A 27281-nucleotide genomic window follows, 5' to 3' on the forward strand; every position below is an offset into this window, starting at 1 on the left:
GCCACCTTTCTACACTACCAAGTAAACCTTTTACAGAACATTACCTGGTTTCTTTCACTGACATTATTATGCTGGGGGTGGGTGCAGAGCATGGCAAAGTAGCTCAAAATTAGAGAATAGAATGGAGGGAAAACTTTACATCTCTGCTGGTACCAACCTATCAATCCATTAAGGTATAACGACTGATCTTAAGATATCCTCACTCACTTTGGTCCATTCTTCAGCATGTTCAGAACGTTACAACAGAACAAAAGCTCAGCAACCACTGAATTATAACACTGGCTCATTAAAAGACTTCTCTTTCGTAGGATCTTGAAATGAGCTCTATTGTTATTTTAATAGAACTGTGTGCCTGCTAATTTAAAAACAAATTGACAAAAGTATTCTGCATGTTTTATGAACTTCTGACATGCATCCTAGAAATCTGATGGCTATCAGAAAGGAAATAACAGGGGCTCTGACAGTCTTTCAGGGATCCTCAAGTATGTAAGTTGTACTTCAATAATGGAGGGTTGCTAATGTAACCCCATTGCTCAGAAAGAGATCAACTACTTAATATTTGATGTCTTTCACAATTTTGGGTCAAACCATTTCACAGTTAAATCAATTTCTTGTAGTATTGCCAAACCCTACCCTTTACTCAGCACATCTGATGTTGAAACCCTCAGCAATGCCTGTGTTGCCTCTAGACTTGACCATTCCAATATAGTCCTAGCTGGTCTCCCTTCATCCAATCTCTGTAAACTTGAGATTGTTCCCCTTCAACTTATACGCTATTCTTCCAGGAAATTACATCTGCATCCCTTCCCTATTTCTGAGTTAAAAATCCTGGAATCATCCATCTAATGGTACAGACTGCATCAGTTCATCAAGGAGGCTTATAACATTCTCAATGGCAATTAAGAATGGGTGATAAATGCTAGTCTTATCAGGAAATGCCAACGTCCTTTGACTAAATAAAACCTGTATCAAATCTTTTCCATCAAATTTGCTTTTCAAAATAAGTTGCTGTACTGCATTAGATATTGCGTGTTGTCGAGCTTTCTAAAGCTCAGAAAGCATTTATTTATTGTTACAAAGAATACAATTGATCTCCCAGGGAACTGGGTACAACTGGTAGATGTTGGAGCATTTTGAATGGAGTTCCTGTTTCTCACAAAACCTTTTCTCACAATCCTTTTCACCATCACCACCCTTCAGAGTCAGCGCCATGTAACTTCAACAACACTGTAACTTCAACAACAAGACTATCTGTGATGTCTTCTCAGGCTTTGTGTCAGATATAAGCCTACTAGTTTTGGCTGGCAAATATCCATTACATAGCTATTGCCATGGCCTACTCAGATATACTCAAGAGTCATGCTTGAACTCCATGGAGGTGGTTGTTTTGTCCAAAACAGATATCCTAGCAACTCACTATGCCACCAATCCACTGGTGAATAGGTTGAATCTCTTCATTCTTTCTGGTATTATGATGAAAGTATGTAGGTAAAAACAAGGACTGCAGATGCTGGAAACCAGAGTCTAGATTAGAGTGGTGCTGGAAAAGCACAGCAGGTCAGGCAGCATCCGAAGAGCAGGAAAATCGACGTTTCGGACAAAAGCTCTTCATCAGGAATCAGGAGTCTGATGAACGGCTTTTGCCCGAAACGTTGATTTTCCTGTTCCTCAGATGCTGCCTGACCTGCTGTGCTTTTCCAGCACCACTCTAATCTAGACTGATAAAAGTATGTGCCATGTCAATCAGTATTTGGCTACAAACACTGCCCAAAATAGTGATTTTCCTGCTCCTCATATGCTGCCTGACCTGCTGTGCTTTTTCAGCACACTCGACTCTAATCTCCAGCATCTGCAGTACTTACTGTCGTCTAGTTGATTTCAACCTTACTGAGAATTCTCTTCCAATGATGCCTACCTTGAAGAAGTTCTTCTCCTCTCTCTACAAGGACCTCAGTGAGTCTCTTTCTCTCTCACTGCAGCCTCAAGGTTAACTCCTCTGCCAATTCCTGATGAAGTCCTTTTGTCCAAAATTTCGATTTTCTTGCTCGTTAGATGTTGCTTGAACTGTTATACTTTTCCAGCACCAGACTCTTGACTTTGCTACAATGCTGATAGACTTCTAGTGTTCTTCTCAACACTAGCCTCCAGGGGTCTGCAGCTATTCCTCAGTGAGTAGTATTTGGGATTCAGGTATGTGGGATTTGTATGTGAGGAGATGTGGATCAGGTTGAACCTATTTGGAAAATTGATGTTTGGAGAAATGAGAGGCAACCTTAAAACATTCTTAGGGGACTTAATATGGTGGATATGGAAAGATCATTTCTCCATGTGGGAACATCTCGAACCAGAGGGGCATCATCTCAGAGTAAAGGGTTACCTCTTTAAGACAGGCATGAGGAGAATTTTTTTTTCTCTAGAGGGTAGTTAGTCTGTGGAATACTTTACCACAGTGGACTGTAGGGGCTGTGATAACAAGCATGTTCATACATGGGGTGATTTTTAATCACTAAGGGAAGCAGGTATTATAAGGCATAGGCATAAAAGCTGAGTTAAGTATTATCAGAACAACTATTATGTTACTGAATGACAGAACAGACTCAATGGGCTGAATGGTCCATTAGATCTTATGGTCTTAGGATTTTATGATGCCAAAGATATTTATAATTATGTCACTAGCCACCTTCACATTTACTGTTGGACACCAGTTGAAGAGAATTCAGACATGTCACTTATCAATGTGCATCCTCTTCTGCATTTATCAGGAATGCAAAGGAACTTGCTCCACTTTCCTGGATAAGGGTGCATCCAACAATGTTCAAACAATACAGTACCATCCACATCAAAGCAATCCAACTGACCAGCTCTTATCCATCACCTTAAGCATTCACTGCCTTCACCACCAATACCAAGTACCTACAGTGTATATCATATTCAAGATACACTACAACAGACCAACAAACTCATGGCCTCTGCCACCTAGAAGGACAAAGGCAACAGATGGATGGAAACATCACTAACTGTGAGCTTCCCACCCCACTGTACACAATTCTTAGTTGAACTATATTGCCACACCTCCATTGTCATTGGGTCAAAATTCTGAACTTGTTTTCCAACAGCACTCTACAAAGCTGTGTGAATTGTAGCAATTCAGGAAGGCATCTCATCACCACATCCTCAAAAGCAATTAGGGATTGATCAAAATGTTGGCTTTGTAAGGGACACTTCCATTCCATGAATGAATAAAGAAAAATTATTTATGCCCGCACCTCCAGTTTCTCTCTCTCCCTGCATGTTGAGCTTTCTTCTGCAAGTGCCAAAAAACCAGATGAGTGACAGAGGATCTGACACATAACAGTCCATTTGATTAGTGTGTCCAACAAATGAATACATCCTCCAGTCTGAGGATTGCTGTTACAGGCAATGATGGCAGAATAGCTGAAAATGAATCATGGAATCATAGGCATATACAGAAGGGGCTCTTTATCTCAACATATTTGCCTGAACATAAACTACCCTAAATTTACACTACTCCTATTTTCCAGCACTGGCCCACAACTTTGAATGTTATGACATTTCAAATGCTCATCAATGTACTTACAATGAACAAAGACTAGTACAGCACAGGAGCATACTCTTTGGTCCAACAAGATGGTGCCGACACATGATGCTTTTCCAAACTAAACACCCTGTGCCTCAATGCTGTTCATGTCCCTCTTTTCCCTGCCTATTCATGTATCTGTCAAGCTGCTTCTTAAACATTGCTATTATATCTGCCTCCACCTTCTCCAGCAGAGCATTCTAGGTGCTTATCACCTTCTGTGTAAAAAAAACTGACTCTTACATCTCCTTCAAACTTTACCCATTTTGCCTTAAACTTATGTCCCCTAGTAATTGGCATTTCTACCCTGGGAAAAAGACTCTGACTATCCATGTTACCCGTGCGTGTCACAATTCTGTAAACTTCCTTATCCTTCCATGTTCAAGTGAAAACAAATCAAGTTTGTCCTCATGTCTCTCCTCATAGCTAATACATTCCAAACCAAGCAACACTCTGGTAAATGGTTCGTATACCCTCTTCAAAGCCTCGAAATCCATCCGGTAGTGTGGCAACTAAAATTGTGCACAATATTCCAAATGTCACCTTACAAAATTCTATACAGACATAACATGACTTGCCAATTTTTACACTCCAATCCCTGACTGATGAAGACAAGTATTCCATATGCATATTTAACCAATTTAACCACTTGGATTTCCACTTTCTGGGAACTGTGGACTTGTATGCCTCTATGCCTCACAATGTTGATGCTACAAAGGTTTCTACCATTTACTGTACACTTTCTTCCTGTAATAGATCTCCCAAAGTGCATTGTTGCATATTTGTCCAGATTAAACTCCATCTGCCATTTCTCTATCTAAACCTCCAACTATTTATATCTTGCTATATCCTTTGGCAATCCGCCTAACTGTCTGCAACTCTCCCAATCTTTGTGTCATCTTCAAACTTACTAATCAGCCAATCTACATTTTCCTCCAAATCATTTATGTATTTTACAAAGAACAGGGGTCCCAAGCACTGTTCCCTTCAGACCAGCGCTGGTTAGAGATCTCCAGTCAGTAAGATATCCTTCCATTGCTACTCTCTGTATTCTATAACTGAGCCAGTTCTGTATCCATCTTACCAGACACCGCAGATTCCATGTGACTTCGCCTTTTATATCAGCTGGAGAGACAAGTCATCTAGACGTGGGGACTTATCCACTGTTAAGCCAGCCAAAACCTCACTATCTTCTCACTCCCTATATTAGATTGCTCAACAACCTCACAGACCATTTTCCAGAATTCTGTACCGACATTCTCCTCCAAAGTGGATATTGAAGAGAAATAATTTATATAATGTAGTGGATGTAGGTTTGCTCACTGAGCTGCAAGGTTCAGATGTTTTGTTACTTTACTTGGTAACATCTTCAGTGGGTCTCAGGTGAAGCAATGCTGAAAATTCCTGCTTTCTATTTATATGTTTGAGGTTCTTTGGGTTGGTGATGTCATTTTCTGTGGTGATGTTATTTCCTGTTGTGAAGTCACTTCCTGTTCCTTTTCTCAGGGGGTGGAAGATGGGGTCTAACTTGATGTGTTTGTCGATAGAGTTCCGATTGGAATGCCATGCGTTGAGGAATTCTCGTGCGTGTCTTTGTTTGGCTTATCCTAGGATGGATGTGTTGTCCCAGTCAAAGTAGTGTCCTTCCTCATCCATATGTGAGTATACTAGTGAGAGAGGGTAATGTCTTTTTGTGGCTAGTTGGTGTTCATGTATCCTGGTGGCTAGTTTTCTGCCTGTTTGTCCAATGTAATGTTTTTTACAGTCTTTGCACGGTATTTTGTAAATGATATTAGTTTTACTCATTGTCTGTATAGGGTCTTATAATTTCATTAATGCTGTTTTAGTGTGTTGGTGGGTTTGTGAGCACCATGATGCCAAGGGTTTTGAGTAGTCTGGCAGTCATTGCCGACATGTCTTTGATGTACGGGAGAGTATCTAAAGTTTCTGGATGTGTTTTGTCTGCTTGTTTGGGTTTGTTGCTGAGAAATCAGCAGACTGTGTTCATTGGGTTCTGGATTAGTGGTGCTGGAAGAGCACAGCAGTTCAGGCAGCATCCAAGGAGCAGCGAAATCAGGAAGGGCTTTTGCCCAAAACGTCGATTTCGCTGCTCCTTGGTTGCTGCCTGAACTGCTGTGCTCCAGCACCACTAATCCAGAATCTGGTTTCCAGCATCTGCAGTCATTGTTTTTACCTCTGTGTTCATTGGGTACCCATTCTTTCTTGAATATACGGTATAGGTGATTTTCTAACACACACTGCAGCACAGAGGAACTACGCAGAGCAGAGGAAAGTCACCTATACCCTATATTCAAAAAGAATGGGAACCCAATGAACACAGTCCACCGATTGCTCAGCAACAAAAACAAACAAGAGGACAAAACATGTCCGCTGAAAATGTGTTGCTGGTTAAAGCACAGCAGGTTAGGCAGCATCTCAGGAATAGGGAATTCGACGTTTCGAGCATAAGCCCTTCATCAGGAATGAGAGAGAGTAGCGAAGCAGGCTAAGATAAAAGGTAGGGAGGAGGGGCGATGGAGGTGGGATAGGTGGAAGGAGGTCAAGGTGAGGGTGATAGGCCGGAGTGGGGTGGGGGCGGAGAGGTCAGTAAGGAGATTGCAGGTTAGGAGGGCGGTGCTGAGTTGAGGGAACCGACTGAGACAAGGTGGGGGGAGGGGAAATGAGGAAACTGGAGAAATCTGAATTCATACCTTGTGGTTGGAGGGTTCCCAGGTGGAAGATGAGGCGCTCCTCCTCCAGCCGTCTTGTTGTTATGTTCTGCCGGTGGAGGAGTCCAAGGACCTGCATGTCCTCGGTGGAGTGGGAGGGAGAGTTAAAGTGTTGAGCCACGGGGTGGTTGGGTTGGTTGGTCCGGGCGGCCCAGAGGTGTTCTCTGAAGTGTTCCGCAAGTAAGCGGTCTGTCTCACCAATATAGAGGAGGCCACATCGGGTGCAGCGGATGCAATAGATGATGTGTGTGGAGGTACAGGTGAACTTGTGGCGGATATGGAAGGATCCCTTGGGGCCTTGGAGGGAAGTGAGTGTGGAGGTGTGGGCGCAAGTTTTACATTTCCTGCGGTTGCAGGGGAAGGTGCCGGGGGTGGAGGTTGGGTTGGTGGGGGGTGTGGATCTGACGAGGGAGTCACGAAGGGAATGGTCCTTGCGGAACGCTGATAGGGGAGGGGAGGGAAATATATCCTTGGTGGTGGGGTCCGTTTGGAGGTGGCGGAAATGACGGTGGATGATACGTTGTATGCGGAGGTTGGTGGGGTGGTAGGTGAGAACCAGTGGGGTTCTGTCTTGGTGGCAGTTGGAGGAGCGGGGCTCAAGGGCGGAGGAGCGGGAAGTGGAGGAGATGCGGTGGAGGGCATCTTCGATCACGTCTGGGGGGAATCTGCGGTCCTTGAAGAAGGAGGCCAGCTGGGCTGTGCGGTGTTGGAACTGGTCCTCCTGGGAGCAGATGCGGCGGAGACGAAGGAATTGGGAATATGGGATGGAGTTTTTGCAGCGGGCAGGGTGGGAGGAGGTGTAGTCCAGGTAGCTGTGGGAGTCAGTCGGTTTATAGTAGATGTCTGTGTTGAGTCGGTCGCCCGAGATAGAGATGGAAAGGTCTAGGAAGGGGAGGGAGGAGTCTGAGACAGTCCAGGTGAATTTCAGGTCGGGATGGAAGGTGTTAGTAAAGTTGATGAACTGTTCAACCTCCTCGTGGGAGCATGAGGCAGCGCCGATACAGTCATCGAAGTAGCGGAGGAAAAGGTGGGGGGTGGTGCCAGTGTAGTTGCGGAAGATGGACTGTTCCACATATCCTACGAAGAGGCAGGCATAGCTGGGGCCCATGCGGGTGCCCATGGCAACTCCTTTAGTTTGGAGGAAGTGGGAGGATTGAAAAGAGAAGTTATTCAGGGTGAGGACCAGTTCAGTCAGTCGAAGGAGGGTGTCAGTGGAAGGGTACTGGTTGGTGCGGCGGGAAAGGAAGAAGCGGAGGGCTTTGAGTCCTTCATGATGGGGGATGGAGGTGTACAGGGACTGGATGTCCATAGTGAAAATAAGGCGTTGGGGACCTGGGAAGCGAAAATCCTGGAGGAGGTGGAGGGCGTGGGTGGTGTCCCGAACGTAGGTGGGGAGTTCTTGAACTAAAGGGGACAGGACCGTGTCGAGGTATTGGGACCAGAAACCCTAACCATTCTCTCCTACATCAAAGACATCTTGGAAATGACTGCCAGACTACTCAGATCCCTTGGCATCATGGTAACCCACAAACCCACCAACACACTAAAACAGCACCTAATGAACTTGAAAGACCCTATACAGACAACCAGCAAAACTAATTTACAAAATACTGTGCAAGGACTGTAACAAACACTACATTGGACAAACAGGCAGAAAACTAGCCACCAAGATACATGAACACCAACTAGCCATAAAAAGACATTACTCTCTCTCACTAGTATCTCTACATACGGATAAGGAAGGACGCCACTTCGACTTACCCTTATTCCTAGGTGTTATTGAATGTCACAAAGATGCTGCAACAGCCAAATTTAGCATCCTTGGAACTGTATGACTCCTGGATGTTACAGCATTCTGCAAGTGTTGGCTCTAATTTTTTCTAGTATTTGTACGCCATATCCCTATTAATAAAGCCCTTGTGTGGGATTTTTTTTTACCCATTCTCTCAACCTGACCATTAATCTTCAGTGATGTATTAAAATAGATACTCAGATCATTCTCAGATGACAGGCTGTTAGTAGTTGAGTACAAGGATTAGTACTGGAACCACAATCATAATCTATATAAATGATCTGGATCTGACAACCGGTTCTAATTTGTTGATGATGTAAAACTAGGTTAGAATGTATGATTTAAGGAAGACACAAGAAGGCTTCAAATGGATTGAACAGGTTAAGTGAATGGGCAAGAACATGTCAAATGGTGTATAATGTGAATAACTGAGATGTTATCCACTTTGGTCAAAGAAAAAGAATATTTCTTTAATGGTGAAAGTTGGAAGGCCTTGGTGAACAAAAGAACCTGGATGTCTTTGTTCTTGAATCACTAAAAGCTAGTATGCAGGTGTAAAAGTCAAAGGAAAGCCAATCATATGTTTGATATCATCATAAGGGAATTTGAATACAGGATAAAGGCTTTTTGCTACAATTGTATTGGGCCTTAGTGACATCGTACCTGATATTGCATGCAATTTTTGTCTCCTTATCTATGGTAAATTATATTTACCAAACACTAAGTGCAATAATGGTTCTCTAGTCTAATGCATGGGATTGTTTTATGAGGAAAGATTAGAAACTGGGTCCATATTTAAAAAATTAGAGATTATCTTGAACATAGAACATAGAACATTATAGTGCAGTACAGGCCTTTCAGCCCTCGATGTTGCGCCAACCCGTGGAATGAAACTGAAGCCCATCCACCACTTAAATAGCCTTAAAGTTGGCAGGTCTACTACTGTTGCAGGCAGGGCAAGTGTTGGCTGTAACACATCCTGTTACTCTCTGAGTAAAGAAACTACCTCTGACATCTGTCCTATATTTAGCACCCCTTAATTTAAAGCTATGTCCCCTCATGCTAGCCATTACCATCCGATGAAAAAGGCTCTCACTATCCATTCTATCTAGCCCTCTGAATAGCTTGTATATCTCAATTAATTCACCTCTCAACCTTCACTCTAATGAAAACAGCCTCAAGTCCCTCAGCCTTTCCTCATAAGATCTTCCCTCCATACCAGACAACATCCTAGTAAATCACCTTTGGACCCTTTCCAAAGCTTCCACATCCTTCCTCTGATGCGGTGACCAGAACTACTACTCCAAGTGCAGCTGCATCAGACTTTCATACAGCTGCAACATGACCTTATGGATCCAAAACACAATGCCTCTACCAATAAAAGCTAACATCCTGTATGCCTTCTTATCAACCTGGGTGGCAACTTTCAAGAATCTATGTACATGGACATTTATAAAATTCTTATGGTAAGTGATAGATGGATGAACGTTGAATGTTTCCCTTGCCGGTGATTCCAGAACTTAGGGGCATAATCTCAAGAAAAGGATAGGACATTTAAGATAAGGTGGAACTTCTTCACATAGAGGGTAGTGATAATTTAGAATTCTCCACATCCAGAGAATTGTGAAAGTTCAATCATTGAGTAGGTACAAGACAAAAATCTATTGATGTCTGGGGACTAATGATGTCAAGGGATATGGGGATGATGTGGGAAAGTGATATTGATGTAGATGATCAGACATGATCTGAAGGAATGTCAGAACAGATGTGTCAAGCTGAATGGCCTACTTTTGCTTCAATGTTATGATGCTATTGAGTTTCTCCTGATCCTGTATCACTTTTATGTATACTATATTTCCATATTCTTCCTACCATGTTCTGTTGAAGCCACTGTCCTTCTCACAGTTCACAATACTTCGAGGCTTCATATCATCCAAAAATTTTGAAAATGTGCAACAGGTCTAGATTATTAATAGCAACTCTAAAAACTTGGTGCTACTATTTAGTTCAGAAGGATTTTTGTTCACGTTTTTAAAAAATTTAAAGAAAAGACAAATACAGATATCTCTCCTAGAAAAAAAGAAAACTTGAAAGATGTCCCAAAATGTTCCTCAGGCAATGATATACCTTTGAATTGCAATGCACCATCATAATGTAAGCAATTGCTGCAGTGAATCTATACACAGTAAGGTTCCGAAAATTGAATGACCAATTAGCCCATTTTAATGATTTTGGTTCAGGCATGAATATTGGCCTGGGCACCAAGGGAATATCCTTGTTCTTATTTGAATAGTGTTATGGGAATTTAATGCCTCTTTAGCAGATAGATTATGTCAGATAAATCAAAAGCCCAGCGAACTTTATTCGAAATGTCAGTTTGCCTGCTTTCTTTGTAGTTGTTTGCTTGATATTCGAGCCAACTCCCTCTTTGATATTAAACAAAACTGAACTCGTGCCTTGCTTATTGAATAATTCTTCTGACTCGCTACAGGGGATCAGATGTGTTCAGTGAATGGAAGTAATATCTGACACCAAGCCTCTGATCTGAACTGACATGAAATACCCATTGACATGTTAGAACAGCATGTGCTTGGTATCCAAGCAGTCTTTCATTTGTATCTTCAAAGACATACCTGTATGATGGAATTGTTGTGGTCTCCAGTGAAAAGTATTGCAGATTGGCATTCCATCTGTTGAAAATTCCAGTAATAGTGTAAGATTATTCTTTCCTAGAAATCATTTTACAGTTCTCGTAAATACTGTTAATTTATATCAAGATACTTAAATTCCAGTGACTGAATGAAAGTATCACACTTGATTTCATGTTTTCAGACTGGCATTGTAACAAACAAAATAAAATCAAAATTATCTAAATGCTCCTCAGTAGGTAAACTATATATGAAGCTGTGGATGCATTTAACTTTTAAAACACCTAAAAATCTGTCTCCATGGTTGAATTCTGCACTGTCCCTTAAGTGGATGCTTCATATATATATATATATATATATATATATGTGTGTGTGTGTGTGTTCAGGGTCAACATTTATTGCCTATCCATAACAACCCTTGAGACAATGGTGGTGCCAACCTGTTGTTAGATGGATTCTCATCATTGCTGATCATGTCGTGTGGCGTACCTTGTAGACTTTTTGTCATCATCCTCCTTTGTGGTAGGTATCCATAGGCTCAGCCTGATGTAGAGGATCTGGTGCAGTAGAGGGCAAGTATTTTATAGTTGAATAGGAAGAGACTCCTGTATTAAACAAGATGTGGGTCTGGAAGGGCAGAGGAAACATAGGTTGGGTTCTTAGCAGGCTCTGATGGACATGGGCTATGATGAGATAGTAGTCTCAGTGTAAAAAGTGAGGTCTGCAGATGCTGGAGATCAGAGCTGAAAATGTGTTGCTGGTTAAAGCACAGCAGGTTAGGCAGCATCCAAGGAACAGGAAATTCGACGTTTCGGGCCAGAGCCCTTCATCAGGAATGAGGAGAGGGTGCCAGGCAGGCTAAGATAAAAGGTAGGGAGGAGGGACTTGGGGGAGGGGCGATAGAGATGTGATAGGTGGAAGGAAGTCAAGGTGAGGGTGATAGGCCGGAGTGGGGTGGGGGCGGAGAGGTCAGGAAGAGGATTGCTGGTTAGGAGGGCGGTGCTGAGTTCAAGGGAATTGAATTCAAGGTGGGGGGAGGGGAAATGGGGAAACTGGAGAAATCTGACTTGCAGAACGCTTCAGGGAACACCTCTGGGACGCCCGAACCAACCAACCCAACCACCCCGTGGCTCAACACTTTAACTCTCTCTCCCACTCCACCGAAGACATGCAGGTCCTTGGACTCCTCCATCGCCAGAACATAACAACACGATGGTTGGAGGAAGAGCGCCTCACCTTCCGCCTGGGAACCCTCCAGCCATAAGGGGTAAACTCAGATTTCTCCAGTTTCCTCATTTCCCCTACCCCCACCTTGTCTCAGTCGATTCCCTTGAACTCAGCACCGCCCTCCTAACCTGCAATCCTCTTCCTGACCTCTCCGCCCCCACCCCACTCCGGCCTATCACCCTCACCTTGACCTCCTTCCACCTATCACATCTCTACTGCCCCTCCCCCAAGTCCCTCCTCCCTACCTTTTATCTTAGCCTGCCTGGCACCCTCTCCTCATTCCTGATGAAGGGCTCTGGCCCGAAACATCTAATTTCCTGTTCCTTGGATGCTGCCTAACCTGCTGTGCTTTAACCAGCAACACATTTTCAGCATAATAGTCTCAGTATCAAGGTCATCTTGCCGCAACTTTCCCATTTGCCCAAGTGATGTGACTAGATTCTGACCAGGGAGCAGCAAGTTCCTAATTGATGCTCTTTGTGTTTGCTAAATGGCTTGTGGACAGTCCAACTTGCCACAGGTTGTGATCTTTTTGTGATACCAAATAGTTGTCAGGAAAACTCAAGATGGTAATGAGAACAGATTTTTAAATGTTCAACTTGACTCTTGCTCCAAACGTTGGACACCAGGCATCAACATCTCTGACACACTACATGGGCACCAGCTACATGCTTCACATATCCACGGATATTAGTCTCCTACATGGCAGGTATCTGTGAACCCTCATGGCACATCTATTCACTTATAGAATCGTTCTGGTTTCCAATGCTTCACCTTAGGCTGCACCTGTAAATACCATTGTAATGCTGCAAAGATATTGCACTCAGAGATGAGCACATAGCTCACGGACTGGACCAGGTAACATCTCTGGGCTCTTTGCTTGCTGTCATAGTGCTCACTCACTCTGAGCTTACCTGGATGCTTACAGCAACTACGCCTTGCTGTGCCTTTTTTGCATTTTTGCCCCTCAGCCAGAGAAAGTTAGGTTGCACGCTGGCTCAGTAGTTAGCACTGCTGCCTTAACGGTGCCAGGGACCTGGGTTTGATTCCATCTTCGGAAGACTGTTTGTTTGGAGTTTGCACATTCTCTCCCTGTCTGTGTGGGTTTCTGCTCTGGTTTCCTCCAACAGTGCAAGGATGTGCAAGTTAGATGTATTGGCCATGCAAGATTACCCACAGTGTTCAGAGATGTGCAAGTTAGGTATGTTAGCCATGAGAAATGCATGGACAGTGTAGGGGTCAGATCTGTTTGGAGGGTCGGTGTGGACTTGTTGGGCTGAATGGCCTATTTCCACACTGTAGGTATTCTAAGTTATATTGGTACTGTCTGGCACAGACACAAAGCCAGAAAGCTTACCAAAAGTTGACAGCAGGTGTCAATCTAGGTAAGGAGATAGCCATCACTCATGGTTCCCAGTACAAATAGCCAAGGACACCCTTGATTCCAGTCCAGGCTCTACTCAGAACATTCAGAATCAGGATCCTCTGTTCATAACAAGCTGAATGATAGGCAGCACACCATCTTGAGTGTTTCTTCCCTATTGTGGGCTGCTCTGCTCATGGAATGAGAAAAAGGTAGGTTTTATGAATGGTGAAAGTGGAAGATAAAAGAGAAGAAAGATGGATATTCCTTAAATGGTGAGAAGTTGGGAATTGGCAGCATCCTTCTTTATGAGTCACTAAATGCTAGTCTGCAGTGCAGCAAGCTGTTAGGAAGGGAAATTTTGATTTGGCCTTCATCACAAAGGGATTGGAGCACAGAATTGATGATGTCGTACTGTGGTTTTAATCAGGAGATCTGGTTAGATCACACCTGGAGCACTATACTACTTATTCAAATGTAAAGGTTTAGTTAATTAACTAAAAAAAATCCACATAATAATAATAAAAACAAAGCATATCAACACAAGTGTCACATTTAGATGAAACTCTCCATCCTCAGCCTCCCAATCTGACCCAATGAAGCTACATTTATGCCTGATTTGGTACATTACAGTCTCCCAGTCTAGATTTTGTGTCCATATCCCAGATTATGATTTCCTCTTTAGCCCGATCAAGTTGATTGAAGTACAGCTGAAAGACAATGGAAAGCTCTGGAGTTTGGTTAACGTGGAAGTTCAGTGAAGTGCAGGAAAAGGTATCCCTTTGCTTTCCCTAATCTATATGGAACTCAGAAATTCAGCTGCTAGGAAACAGCCGTTTGGTTAGTAAGTGCTTAGGATAATGGATGGGATATATAGCCTGTATAGGACTCCAGAGTTAGAGAAGGTTTATAAATAGAAAGCATGAAAACTTTGACATAGATACCTCAGACAGTTATCAGTTTCATTTAAAGATATATCAGTTTGAGTTGTAACCAGTATTAAAGTTTAATAGATACAGTAAAATTGTGATTAAAAATAGCAATTACTTTCACATGATTGATCATAATGATCATAATCAGTGTGGCACGGAAGCTAAGCGGTTAGCACTACAGCCTCGCACTGCTAGGGGCCTGGGTTTGATTCCAGCCTTGGGTGACTGTATGTGGGGAGTTTGCACATTCTCCCTGAGTCTTTGTGGGTTTCCTCCTACAGTCAAAGAAGTGGATTGGCCACGCTACATTGCCCAGAGTATTCTAGAATGTGCAGGCGAGAGGATTAGTCATGGAAAATGTAGGTTTACTGGATGGGATGCTCTTCTGTATGGCCTTCATAAGTGAAATGCCCTGTTTATTTATTTTTTATTGTTTTTGGAAGCCAGCTCGGAGTCATTCCCCTCTGTTGAGGAGATATTGAGTCCCCTGTTTTATTTTCCTGATTGACCCAGGTTATCGTAGTCAATGACCTCGTAGTCAATTACCTCATAGCCAACAAAGTTCCAATCACTACATCCCTCTGCCCTATGTCTGGAGATGTAGACCTGGTATTTCTCCTGTAGATTTTCCTATGACGTTTTCACCCCAGGTCCAGCTCCTCTGATTGGGACTCTGATATGGGTGGTGTGTACTGGACCTTGGCCTGTCTCTTCTGTCCAGAATGTTTCAAGAGAGTTTCTTCCTCTTCTTCTGGCGGTAATGGTATCGAGGCTGCATTCATCTCAGACTCTGAAGTTTCCTTGACATTAGAAAGGGGGGGAGAACTGACGATTACTGACAGGTTTTCTGGCTGTTCTGAGGGGTCTGATATGTTTTTCTCCTGCCTTGTTTGTGAGGTAACAGCTTTGAGGTGCTAATGCTCTTTGGCTGGGATTTAAACCAATGCAGCAGGGGATTGTAGTTCCAGTGTAAAGGAAATTCAGGGTAGTGATATCAGGGATAGGGTTACAAGGTTGCAAGAGGGCAGCAGCAATCAGAATGTCGGTTTAAAATGTGTGTACTGCAATGCCAGGAGCATCTGGAATAAGGTGGGTGAACTTGCAGCATGGGTTGGTACCTGAGATTTCGATGTTATAGCCATTTCAAAAACATGGCTAGAGGAGAGACAGGAAAGGTTGCTGCAGACTCCGGGATTTAGATATTTCAGCAAGAACACAGAAGATGGTAAAGGTGGAGGGGGGGGGTGTTGGGGAGTGGTGTGGCATTGTCAATCAAGGTTAGTATTACAGCAGCTGAGATAACATATGAGGACTCATTCACTGAGGTAGTTTGGGCTGAGGTTAGAAACAGGAAAGGAGAGGCCACCCTGTTGGGAGTTTGCTAAAGGCCTCTGAATTGTTCCAGGGCTGTAGAGGAAAGGATAGCAAAGATGATTCTCGATAGGAGCGAGAGTAACAGGATAATTGTTATGGGGGACTTTAACTTCCCCAATATTGACTGGAAATACTATTCGAGTAAAAAATGAGGTCTGCAGATGCTGGAGATCGCAGCTGCAAATGTGTTGCTGGTCAAAGCACAGCAGGCCAGGCAGCATCTCAGGAATAGAGAATTCGACGTGATGAAGGGCTTATGCTCGAAACGTCGAATTCTCTATTCCTGAGATGCTGCCTGGCCTGCTGTGCTTTGACCAGCAACACATTTGCAGCTGGAAATACTATTGTTCAAGTAGATTTGAAGAATCAGTTTTTGTTCAATGTGTGCAGGAGGGCTTTCTGACACAGTATGTAGTCAAGCCAACAAGGGGCGATGCCATATTGGATTTGGTACTGGGGAATGAACCTGGCCAGGTGTTAGATTTGGAGGTAGGTGAGCACCTTGGCGATAGTGACTGCAATTTGGTTAGGTTTACAATAGCAATGGGCAGGGAGAGGTATATGCCACAGGGAAAGAGGTAGAATTGGGGGAAAGGACTGAAAATGTGTTGCTGGAAAAGCACAGCAGGTCAGGCAGCATCCAAGGAGCAGGAGAGTCGATGCTTAGGGCATGAGCCCTTCTTCAGGCTCATGCCCGAAACGTCGACTCTCCTGCTCCTTGGATGCTGCCTGACCTGCTGCGCTTTTCCAGCAACACATTTTCAGCTCTGATCTCCAGCATCTGCAGTCCTCACTTTCTCCTAGAATTGGGGGAAAGACAATTATGATGTGATTAGTCAAGATTTAGGATGCATGGAATGGGGAAGGAAACTGCAGGAGATGGACACACTTGAAATGTGGATCTCATTCAAGGAACAGCTACTGCGGGTCCTTCATAAGCAATTACCTGCCAGGCAAGGAGATAGTTGTCGAGAGAGGGAGCCGTAGTTTACCAAAGAAGTTGAAGCTGCCATAGTGTTAGATGGAGAAGAATTTGTTAACAGTGTACAAGAAAATTTTCTGATTCGGTACGTGGATGTACCTACGAGAGAAGGTGCAAACCTCGACCTACTCTTGGGAAATAAGGCAAGGCAGGTAAATGAGGTGTCAGTGGGGGAGCACTTTGGGGCCAGAAGCCAATATTCTATTAAATTTAAAATAATGATGGAAAAGGATAGACAAGATCTAAATGTTGAAGTTCAAATTGGAGAAAGAATAAGTTTGATGGTATGAGGCAAGAACTTTCAAAAGCTGATTGGGGGCAAATGTTCGAAGGCAAAGAGAGACTGGAAAGTCGGAAGCCTTCAGAAATGAGATGAGAATCCAGAGAAAGTATATTCCTGTCAGGATGAAAGGAAAGGTTGGTAGATATAGGAAATGCTGGATGACTAAAGAAATTGAGGGTAAAAAGTGAGGTCTGCAGATGCTGGAGATCAGAGCTGAAAATGTGTTGCTGCTCTGGCCCGAAACGTCGAATTTCCTGTTCCTTGGATGCTGCCTAACCTGCTGTGCTTTAACCAGCAACACATTTTCAGCTAAAGAAATTGAGGGTTTGGTTAAGAAAAAGAAGGAAGCATATGTCAGGTGTAGACAGGATAGATCGAGTGAATCCTTAGAAGAGTATAAAGGAAGTAGTATACTTAAGAGGGAAATCAGGAGGGCAAAAAGGGGACACGAAATAGATTTGGCAAATAGAATTAAGGAGAATCCAAAGGGTTTTTACAAATACATTAAGGACAAAAGGGTAATTAGGGAGAGAATAGGGCCCCTCAAAGATTAGCAAGGTGGCCTTTGTGTGGAGCCGCAGAAAATAGGGGAGATACTAAACAAGTATTTTGCATCAGTATTTATTGTGGAAGAGGATATGGAAGATGTAGAATGGAGGGAAATAAATGGTGTCACCTTGCAAAATGTCCATATTACAGAGGAGGAAGTCCTGGATGTCTTGAAACGCATAGAGGTGGATATATCCCCAAGACCTGATCATGTATACCCTAGAACTCTGCGAGAAGCTAGGGAAGTGATTGCTGGGCCTTTTGCTGAGATATTTGTATCATCGATAGTCAGAGGTGAAGTGCCGGAAGACTGGAGGTTGGCAAATGTGGTGCCACTGTTTTAGAAGGGTGGTAAGGACAAGCCAGGGAACTATAGACCAGTGAGCCTGACATCAGTGGTGGGCAAGCAGTTGGAGGAAATTCTGAGGGACAGGATTTACATATATTTGGAAAGGCAAGGACTGATTATGGATAGTCAACATTGCTTTGTGTGTGGGAAATCATGTCTCACAAACTTGATTGAGTTTTTTGAAGAAGTAACAAAGAGGATTCATGAGGACAGAGTGATCGACATGGACTTCAGTAAGGTGTTCGACATGGGAGACTGGTTAGCAAGGTTAGTCCTCACGGAATACAGGGAGAACTTGCCATTTGGATGCAGAACTCGCTCAAAGGTAGAAGACAGAGGGTGGTGGTGGAGGGTTGTTTTTCAGACTGGAGACCTGTGACCGATGGAGTACCAAAAGGATCAGTGCTGGGTACATTACTTTTTGTCATTTACATAAATGATTTGGATGTGAGCATAAGAGGTACAGTTAGTTAGTTTGCAGATGACAGCAAAATTGGAGATGTAGTGGACAGCGAATAAGGTTACCTTAGATTCCAACAGGATCTTGACCAGATGGGCCAATGGGCTGAGAAGTGGCAGATGGAGTTTAATTCAGATAAATGTAAGGTGCTGCATTTTGGGAAAGCAAATCTTAGCAGGACTTATACACTTAATGGTACAGTCCTAGAGAGTGTTGCTGAACAAAGAGACCTTGGAGTGCAGATTCATAGCTCCTTGAAAGCGGATTCTCAGGTAGATAGGATAGTGAAGAAGGCGTTTGGTATGCTTTATTTTATTGTTCAGAGTATTTTTACAGGAGTTGGGAGGTCATGTTGCAGCTGTACAGGACAGTGGTTAGGCCACTGCTGGAATATTACATGCAATTCTGGTCTCCTTGTGGTGTTGTGAAACTTGAAAGGGTTTAGAAAAGATTCACAAGGATGTTGCCAGGGTTGGAGGATTTGAGCTATAGGGAGAGGCTGAACAGACTGGGGCTGTTTTCCCTGGAGTGTCGGAGGTTGAGATGTGACCTTATAGAGGTTTACAAAATCATGAGGGGCATGGATAGGATAAACAGACAAAGTATTTTCCCTGGGGTCAGGGAGTCCAGAACTAGAGGACATAGGTTCAGGATGAGAGGGGAAAAATATAAAAGAGACCCAAGGGGCAACTTTTTCACACAGAAGGTGGTACGTGTATGGAATGAGCTGTCAGAGGAAGTGATGGAGGCTGGTACAATTGCAACATTTAAGAGGCATTTGGATGGGTATATGAATAGGAAGGGTTTGGAGGGATATGGGCCGGGTGCTTGCAGGTGGGACTAGATTGGGTTGGGATATCTGGTCTGCATGGATGGGTTGGGCTGACGGGTCTGTTTCCATGCTGTACATCTCTATGACTCTGTGACTCTTGTCAAGAGGAAGAAGAAGGCTTATGTGAGGATGAGGTGTGAAGTCTCAGTTCAGGGGCTTGAGATTTATAAGTTAGCCAGAAAAGATTAAAGGGAGGGCTAAAAAGAGCCAGGAGGGCACATGAGAATTTGTTGGCGGATAGGATCAAAGAAAACCCTACGGCTTTCTATAGATATATCAGGAATAAAAGAATGACGAGAAAAAGATTAGGGCCAAAGACAGTAGTGGGAGGTTGTGTGTAGAATCTGAGGACATAGGGGAAGTGCTTAATGAATACTTTTTATTGCCCTTTTCCAAATTGAATACCAATGTTAGTGAGAATACGGAGATACAGGCTACCAGATTAGATGTGATGGGAGTTGACACAGTGGAGTTTGTAGCAATTATGGAAGATCTGCAAATTGATAAGACCCCAAGGTCGATTGGGACTTATCCTGGGATTCTCTGGGAAGCCAGCAAGGAGATAACAGCACCTTTGACTTTGATCTTTATGTCATCATTGCTGACAGGAGTGGTACCAGAAGACTGGAAGATAGCAAATGCTTTTCTTTTGTTTCAGAAGGAGAGTCGCGACAACCCTGGTAATTATAAGCCAGTCAGCCTTATTTTGGTTGTGGGTAAGGTGTTGGAATAAGTTATAAGAGATAGGATTTATACTCAGCTGGAAAGGAATAATTTGATTAGGGATAGTCAACACTGTTTTGTAAAGGGTAGGTCGTGCCTCACTAACCTTATTGAGTTCTTTGAGAAGTTGACAAATCAGATGGATGAAGGTAAAGCAGTAAGATTTCAGTACGGATCTTTACGGATTTCAGTAAGGTGTTTGATAAGTTTCCACACGATAGGTTGTTGCACAAAATATGGAGTTTCAGGATTGATTTAGCGGTCTGGATCAGAAATTAGTTAGCTGAAAGAAGACAGATGATGGTGGTTGATGGGAAATGTTCATCCTGGAGCTCAGTTACCAGAGGTGTGCCGCAAGGATCTGTTTTTGGGGCCACTGCAGTTTGTCATTTTGATAAATGACCTGGATGTGGGTGTAGAAGGATGGGTTAGTAAATTAGTAGAAGATACTAAGGTAGGTAGAGATGTAGATAGTACTGAAGGATGTTGTGGTTATAGAGGGATATAGATGGGATGCAGAGCTGGGCTGAGAAGTGGTAAATGGAATTTAATGTGGAACAGTATGAGGTAGCTCACTTCCGAAGAAGTAACAGGAATGCAGAGTGCTGGGCTAATGGTAAAATTCTTGGCAGCATAGATAAACCAAGAGATCTTGGTGTCCAGATGCATGAATCCCCATAAGTTGCCACCCAGATTGATAGGGTTGTTAAGAAGGCATATGGTGTATTGGTGTTTATTGGTAGGGGGATTGAGTTTTAGAGCCACGAGGTCATGCTTCATCTGTACAAGACACTGGTAAGGCCGCACCTGGAGTATTGCGTGCAGTTCTGGTCACTGCATTATTGGATGGATGTGGAAGCTTTGGAAAGGGTTCAGAGGAGATTTACTAGGATGTTGCCTGGTATGCAAGGGAGGTCTTATGAGAAAAGGCTGAGGGAACAGAGGCTGTTCTCGTTGGAGAGAAGAAGATTGAGAGGTGACTTAATCGAGACATATAAGATAATCGGAGAGTTAGATGGTGAAGGTTAACACGAGGGGACACAGCTTTAAATTGAGGCATGATAAATTTAGGACAGATATCAGGGTAGTTTCTTTACTCAGAGAGTAGTAAGGGTGTGAAATGGCATGCTTGCAACAGACTTGCTGACATTAAAGGTATTTAAATGGGCCTTGGACATACATATGGATAATAATGGAATTGTGTAGGTTAGATGGGTATCAGATTAATTTCAGTGCAGCATCGAGAGCCAAAGGTCCTGTATTGCACTGTAACATTCTATGTTCTAGTTGATCCACGTGTTTGTTCAGGACTATTTCACCTCTTCGAACTTTGTAAGTCACGTGATTGACCTTGCGACAACCTCATCTTGCACCCATGCAGGACCATTTCCATGGCTCCAGCATTAAACTTCACTCATTGAATTAATTGTATCTCTTGCTTAGAGGAGGCATGTGGCCAGCATTGGCATTCCTGCTGCTGCTTCACACTTAACACCCCCCCCCCCCAAGTCTGTAAATATCAAGTTAAACCTGGTGCGGAATGTTCTCCTCATCAGCAACTCTGCTGGAGCTATCCCTGTTGTTGCATGTGGAGTGGTCCTATAATCAAACATGAACTGGGACAGCTTGCTATCAAGTTATGCAATAGGCTGCTTCTTTCAACCTGCCTTCAACATTTGGATTGCTCTCTCCACTAGACCATTGGACAATGGATGGTATGGGGCTGTCCTGATGTGCCAAATGCCATTCCACTTCAGGAAATACTCAAATTCCCTGCTGACAAATGACTTTCCATTGGCTGTAACCAAACTTCCGTGAACAATGCTCACAGCTTCTCAATTGTCATCCCTAAGTTTGTCGAATGGATTTTATGCACATCCAACCACTTTGAATGGGCATCCACAATGACCAGAACATCGAGCCCATGAAAGAACCAGCATAATTGACAGGTGACTAGGTCCAGGATTTACCAGCCATTCCCACAAGTGTGGAGTGGCCACTGGTGGCAATTTTTGTCTTTGGTGGCACTCTGGGCACCAACTCAGCTATGTCAGCATCCAGTGCTGGCCACAGGACATAGGCTCTTGCTAACATCTTCATCTTGAAAACCCCTGGATGACACAGGTGGAGTTTGGCCAGAATCTGGCAGCGACCTTTACTCGGGACAACTACCCTTGCTCCCCACAGTAATATGCCATCCTCTATAGTGATCTGGTCTCACTGGGTCCAGAAAAGTTCCAGTCTTGGTTGCGATGGCCCTTCTGTCTCCTCCATTACCACCAGCTGTTTCAGTTTTGTGAGGACAGGATCTTTTTGTATCGACTGTCAGATATTGTCAGCAGTGATCGGAAAGGTGTCCAGGAAGTTTAAAACCAAAACAGACTCTTCCAGGGAGCCACCACCAGTGGAAAATCTGTCAGTGGGAAGCGCTTAAGGCATCTGCATAAGCCACTTGGCTTTCTTGATAGTGTTGTAACTTGCACTCATACACATTGAGAATGAAAGCCCAACACTGAATTCTACAGGAAGCTACGGACGGCACTGCCTTGTTTCTTTCAACAGCCGAAGCAGGATTTGTGATCTGTTACTATGATAAATTCCCATCTGTAAACGGTACTGGTAGAATTTTCTCATGCCAAAGATGACTGCCAAAACTTCCTTCTCTATCTGGGCATATTTATGTTCAACATTAGCCAAAGTCTGAGAAGCATAAGATATATATAGGACGTTCCTCTCCGTTGGAGCACTGGTGGGTAAACACTATCCAAATACTGTACAGGGAAGCATTGCATGTCAGCATCACTTCTCGCTTCAGATTGTAGGGGTCCAATCGTATTCAGCCTCTCCTTAAAGCTCAAATCCTCCAACCTTGGCAAAATCATTGTAAATCTTTTCTGAACCCTTTCAAGTTTCACAACATCTTTCTGATAGGAAGGAGACCAGAATTGCACGCAATATTCCAACAGTGGCCTAACCAATGTCCTGTACAGCTGTAACATAACCTCCCAACTCCTGTACTCAATACTCTGACTGATAAAGGAAAGCATACAAAACACCTTCTTCACTATCCTATCTACCTGCGAATCTGCTTTCAAGGAGCTATGAACCTGCACTCCAAGATCTCTTTGTTCAGCCACATTCCCTAGGACCTCACCATTAAGTGTATAATTCCTGCTAGGATTTGCTTTCCCAAAATGCAGCACTGCGCATTTATCTGAATTAAACTCCATCTGCTACTTCTCAGTAGTGGGCGGCATGGTGGCACAGTGGTTGGCACTGCTGCCTCACAGCGCCTGAGACCCGGGTTCAATTCCCGACTCAGGCGACAGACTGTGTGGAGTTTGCACGTTCTCCCCGTGTCTGCGTGGGTTTCCTCTGGGTGCTCCGGTTTCCTCCCACAGTCCAAAGATGTGCGGGTCAGGTGAATTGGCCATGCTAAATTGCCCGTAGTGTTAGGTAAGGGGTGAGTGTCGGGGTATGGGTGGGTTGCGCTTCGGCGGGTCGGTGTGGACTTGTTGGGCTGAAGGGCCTGTTTCCACACTGTAAGTAATCTAATCTAAAGAAAAAGCCCATTGGCCCATCTGATCAAGATCCTGTTGTAATCTGAGGTAACCCTCTTCGCTGTCCACTACATCACCAATTTTGGTGGCATCTGCAAACTAAGTAACTGGACCTCTTATGCTCGCATCCAAATCATTTGTGTAAATGACAAAAAGTAGAGGACCCAGCACCGATCCTTGTGGCACTCCACTGGTCACAGGCCTCCAGTCTCTGGATTCTCGTTATCTCATTTCTGAAGGCTTCCCATTTTCCAGCCATCCCTTTACCTTTGAACATCTGCCCCCAATCAACTTTTGAATATTCTTGACTCATACCATCAAAATTGTTCTTTCTCCAATTTGAACTTCAATTTTTAGATCTGGTCTATCCTTTTCCATCACTATTTAAAAGCTAGTAGAATTATAATCGCTGACCCCAAAGTGCTCCCCCACTGACACCTCAGTCACCTGCCCTGCCTTATTTCCCAAGAGTAGGTCAAGTTTTGCACCTTCTCTCATAGATACATCCACATACTGAATCAGAAAATTTTCTTGTACACACGTTACAAATTCTTCTCCATCTAAACCCTTAACACTATGGCAGTCTCAGTCAATGTTTGGAAAGTTAAAATTGCCTACCATAACCACCCTATTATTCTTACAGATGGCTGAGATTGCCTTACAAATTTGTTTCTCAATTTCCGTCTGACTGTTTGGGAGTCTGTACTACAATCACAATAAGGTGATCATCCCATTCTTATTTCTCAGTTCCACCCAAATAACTTCCCTGGATGTATTTCTGGGAATATCCCTTTGACTGCCTTCATTTTATCTTCCAATTCATGTAATCTGGTTTTGAAAATTCTATAAATCAAGTGTTCTTTATTGGTCTTCTGGTTATCAGTACATCATCCATTTAAATGGCAACATGGGGTAGCCTTATAAAATGTTCTCCATGATCTGCTAGAAAAGGACACAGGCTGATGATACCCTGAATGGCAGCCTTGTATCTTGGTATAAACTTTAATAGGTGTCAATGTTGGAATACTTCTGGACTCCTTATCCAGTCACAATTGCAGGTAGGTGTGGCTAATGTTAGCTTTGTAAAAGACAGCCTCTCCCCATCAACTTTGCGTACAAGTCCTCTTTGTGAGGGATCAGGTATTTACCCAGCAGTGAGAAATGGTTTCCTGTTTGCTTAAAGTCCCCACAAAAGATGAACCGAGCTGTCAGGCTTCACACTCGGTACAACCAGTGCTGCCCATGCTGCAAACTACACTGGTTTGATGATTCCTTCGCCCTCCAGTCACCTGATTTCTACCTCTGCTTTTGCTCACAAGGCAATGGGCAATGGGCGGGCCTTGCAAAATCGCAGAATTGTTTCCTAGTCAACATGTAAAGTAGCTTTGGCCCCTTTGATAATCCCAAGCCCTTCTTGAAAAACACATGAGTATTTCACTAAGACTTCACTGAGGCAGCCATTTTTCAAGCGAAAAATGTTGAACCAATCAAGATGAATCTTTCTTAACCAATTTCACCTCAAAAGGCTTGGGCCCAAGCCGCCTACTACCATCAGTGATAAGTGCACCAACTACTTCTCTTAGGAAACCGGAACTAAACTCGTACCCTTAATTTGCAGTGGTTCACCAGTGTATGTTCTCAGTCTGGCTGAAGTCTTGCATAAACTTAAGGTTGGAGTCCTGAATTAATTTTGTTAAAGACAGATTCTGCAACCACAGATACAGCTGCACCGGTGTCAGCCTCCATGGGAACTGGGTGACCATTTAGCCAAACATTAATTTTGATCAGTTCTGATTTGGACATCGCTAAGCAATTTAATTTTTCCACACACGTAGGGGGACTTTGCAGGATGTGCACTCTCCTGGGTACTGCCCCACGAGTTTTCTTCCTCAAGCCAGGCTTTGAAGGAGTCCTTTGCTGTCTCAAGTCTGATACCAGCAGCAATTATAATGGTTTGCTGGCCCAAACCCTGAGGAACTTTTCTACCACTTGGCCGAAACTCGGCTTTGTTGTGGGGTTCTGCCGTGAGTTGGCCTAGGGGACCTTTGCTCAAGATATGCCCCGCATGAAGCTCTGTGATTGTCTGCACTTGGGTATTCCACTCGCTCAATCAGACAGGTGAGGGTGTCCACTTCCACTGGGATGCCCGGTAGTTCCCATGCTCCACTTGCTGCATTTTCTAATGATCAAGTCAGTTATCGTGCCTATGTGAAGTCCAGTTAGGCTTCAGAGACTAGGTGCTTCTACATAGCTATATCATTAATCTGATATAACAAACGCTCTCTCAGCATCTCATTCAGGGTTAACCCAAAGTCACATGTCTGTGCCAGTCATTATAACCTTGTCAAAAATCCCAATACAGAGGAACCTCGATTATCTGAACGAGATGGGCAGGCAGAATTTCATTCGGATAATTGATTATTCAGATAATTGATTCAATGCCTCTTCTCCGAGACTCTGAGTTTTCTGAAGTTCCCTTTTTCCTCGCTCTGCCTGCCTTGTTCCCTCTCCCTGTCTCAGGATTTGTTTCTGAGCAGACACACGCCTGTGTGCAAGGGACCTGCAGCATCGCTGAAGCCTCTCCCTGCTGCTGCTTTACTTCAATGGGATTGACAGAGTAAGCACTTGCTATATCTGCTCCCTGTTCAGGAGACTAGGCAACATCACACCGTTCAACAAACCCCCGCTCCTCCAAGTGCCTCTGCACCCCTGTGTGCCCCCACCCATCCTGCCCCCCGCACCACCCCCCCAACTCACACATCCCTGCCCCTGGAATGGAGACGGCAGCTAGACTGGACACCTATAGCAAGACTGCTGCTGCCTTTGGGCCCACATACTGGGCCCCTCTTCAACAGCAGGATCAAATGAGTCAAGCTACCTAAGAAAAAGGCTCAATGGCAGGAATACTTACTCCAACTCGAAGATGACCATTCTGAGCAAATGTTCCTCAGGCATGTACTGTTTTCATCCATCACCACTGAAATAACTGCACAAAGGCTGGTATCCCATCATCAAGTCACCCTTTATTTACTCGTGCACAGCACACTGCCCGTGGCCAGCCAGCTCAGAGTCAGTCCCCTGAACTGAGGGAAATTCTAAATTGTCTGTTAATATATTTTTTCTCTTAAAAAAAGAAACTTTACCCCCACACTGCCACCTAGCGGCTGTAGTGCTTATTTTCCCCAGCACCTGTGTGTGTGCATGAGAGTGAGTGAGAGACACAGCAGAAGACAACAGGTGTACAAATCTTTATTCAATTTCCACCACCAGGAAGAAAGGAAACACCCGAGTGGCCAGTGACAAGCAGTGCGCTTCTCCGAGGGCAATGCTGTGTGATCAAAAAGGCGAAGGGGAAAGCAGGGATTAAATTAAAATAGAGTTGGACGGGGAAATAATATACTCGAGTCCCTGCAGTGCCCACCTCTCCCTGAACAGCTCAAGGGTGTTGGTAGACACCGCATGCTCCTCCTCCAAGGACACCCGGGCTCTAACATAACCGCGGAAGAGGGGCAGGCAATTGGCCCTAACGACCCCCTCCATGGCTCGCTGCCTGGACCTGTTTATGGCCAGTTTGGCCAGGCCCAGGAACAGACCCACGAGTGGTCTTCAGACCTGCCCTCCCTCCTCCATACCGGGTACCCGAAGATCTGGAGCGAGGGACTGAAGTGCAACCAAAAAGTAGAGGTTGATAAGAGAATCAAAAAAAAAGGGAGACCAAACACCCACACCCAATATATGCATGGTCCACAGTACCACAGAACAAACAGTTGGATTGGGATTCTATGAACCACTGTAGTCTATGTTGTAGGGACCACTGCGTGCAACACCCTCCACCCCAGATCTCAGAGATAAAGAGGGAGGACCCCTGCATGGAGAGCCC

Source organism: Hemiscyllium ocellatum, chromosome 5 (genome assembly GCF_020745735.1).
Source record: "Hemiscyllium ocellatum isolate sHemOce1 chromosome 5, sHemOce1.pat.X.cur, whole genome shotgun sequence".
Lineage (NCBI taxonomy): Eukaryota > Metazoa > Chordata > Chondrichthyes > Orectolobiformes > Hemiscylliidae > Hemiscyllium > Hemiscyllium ocellatum.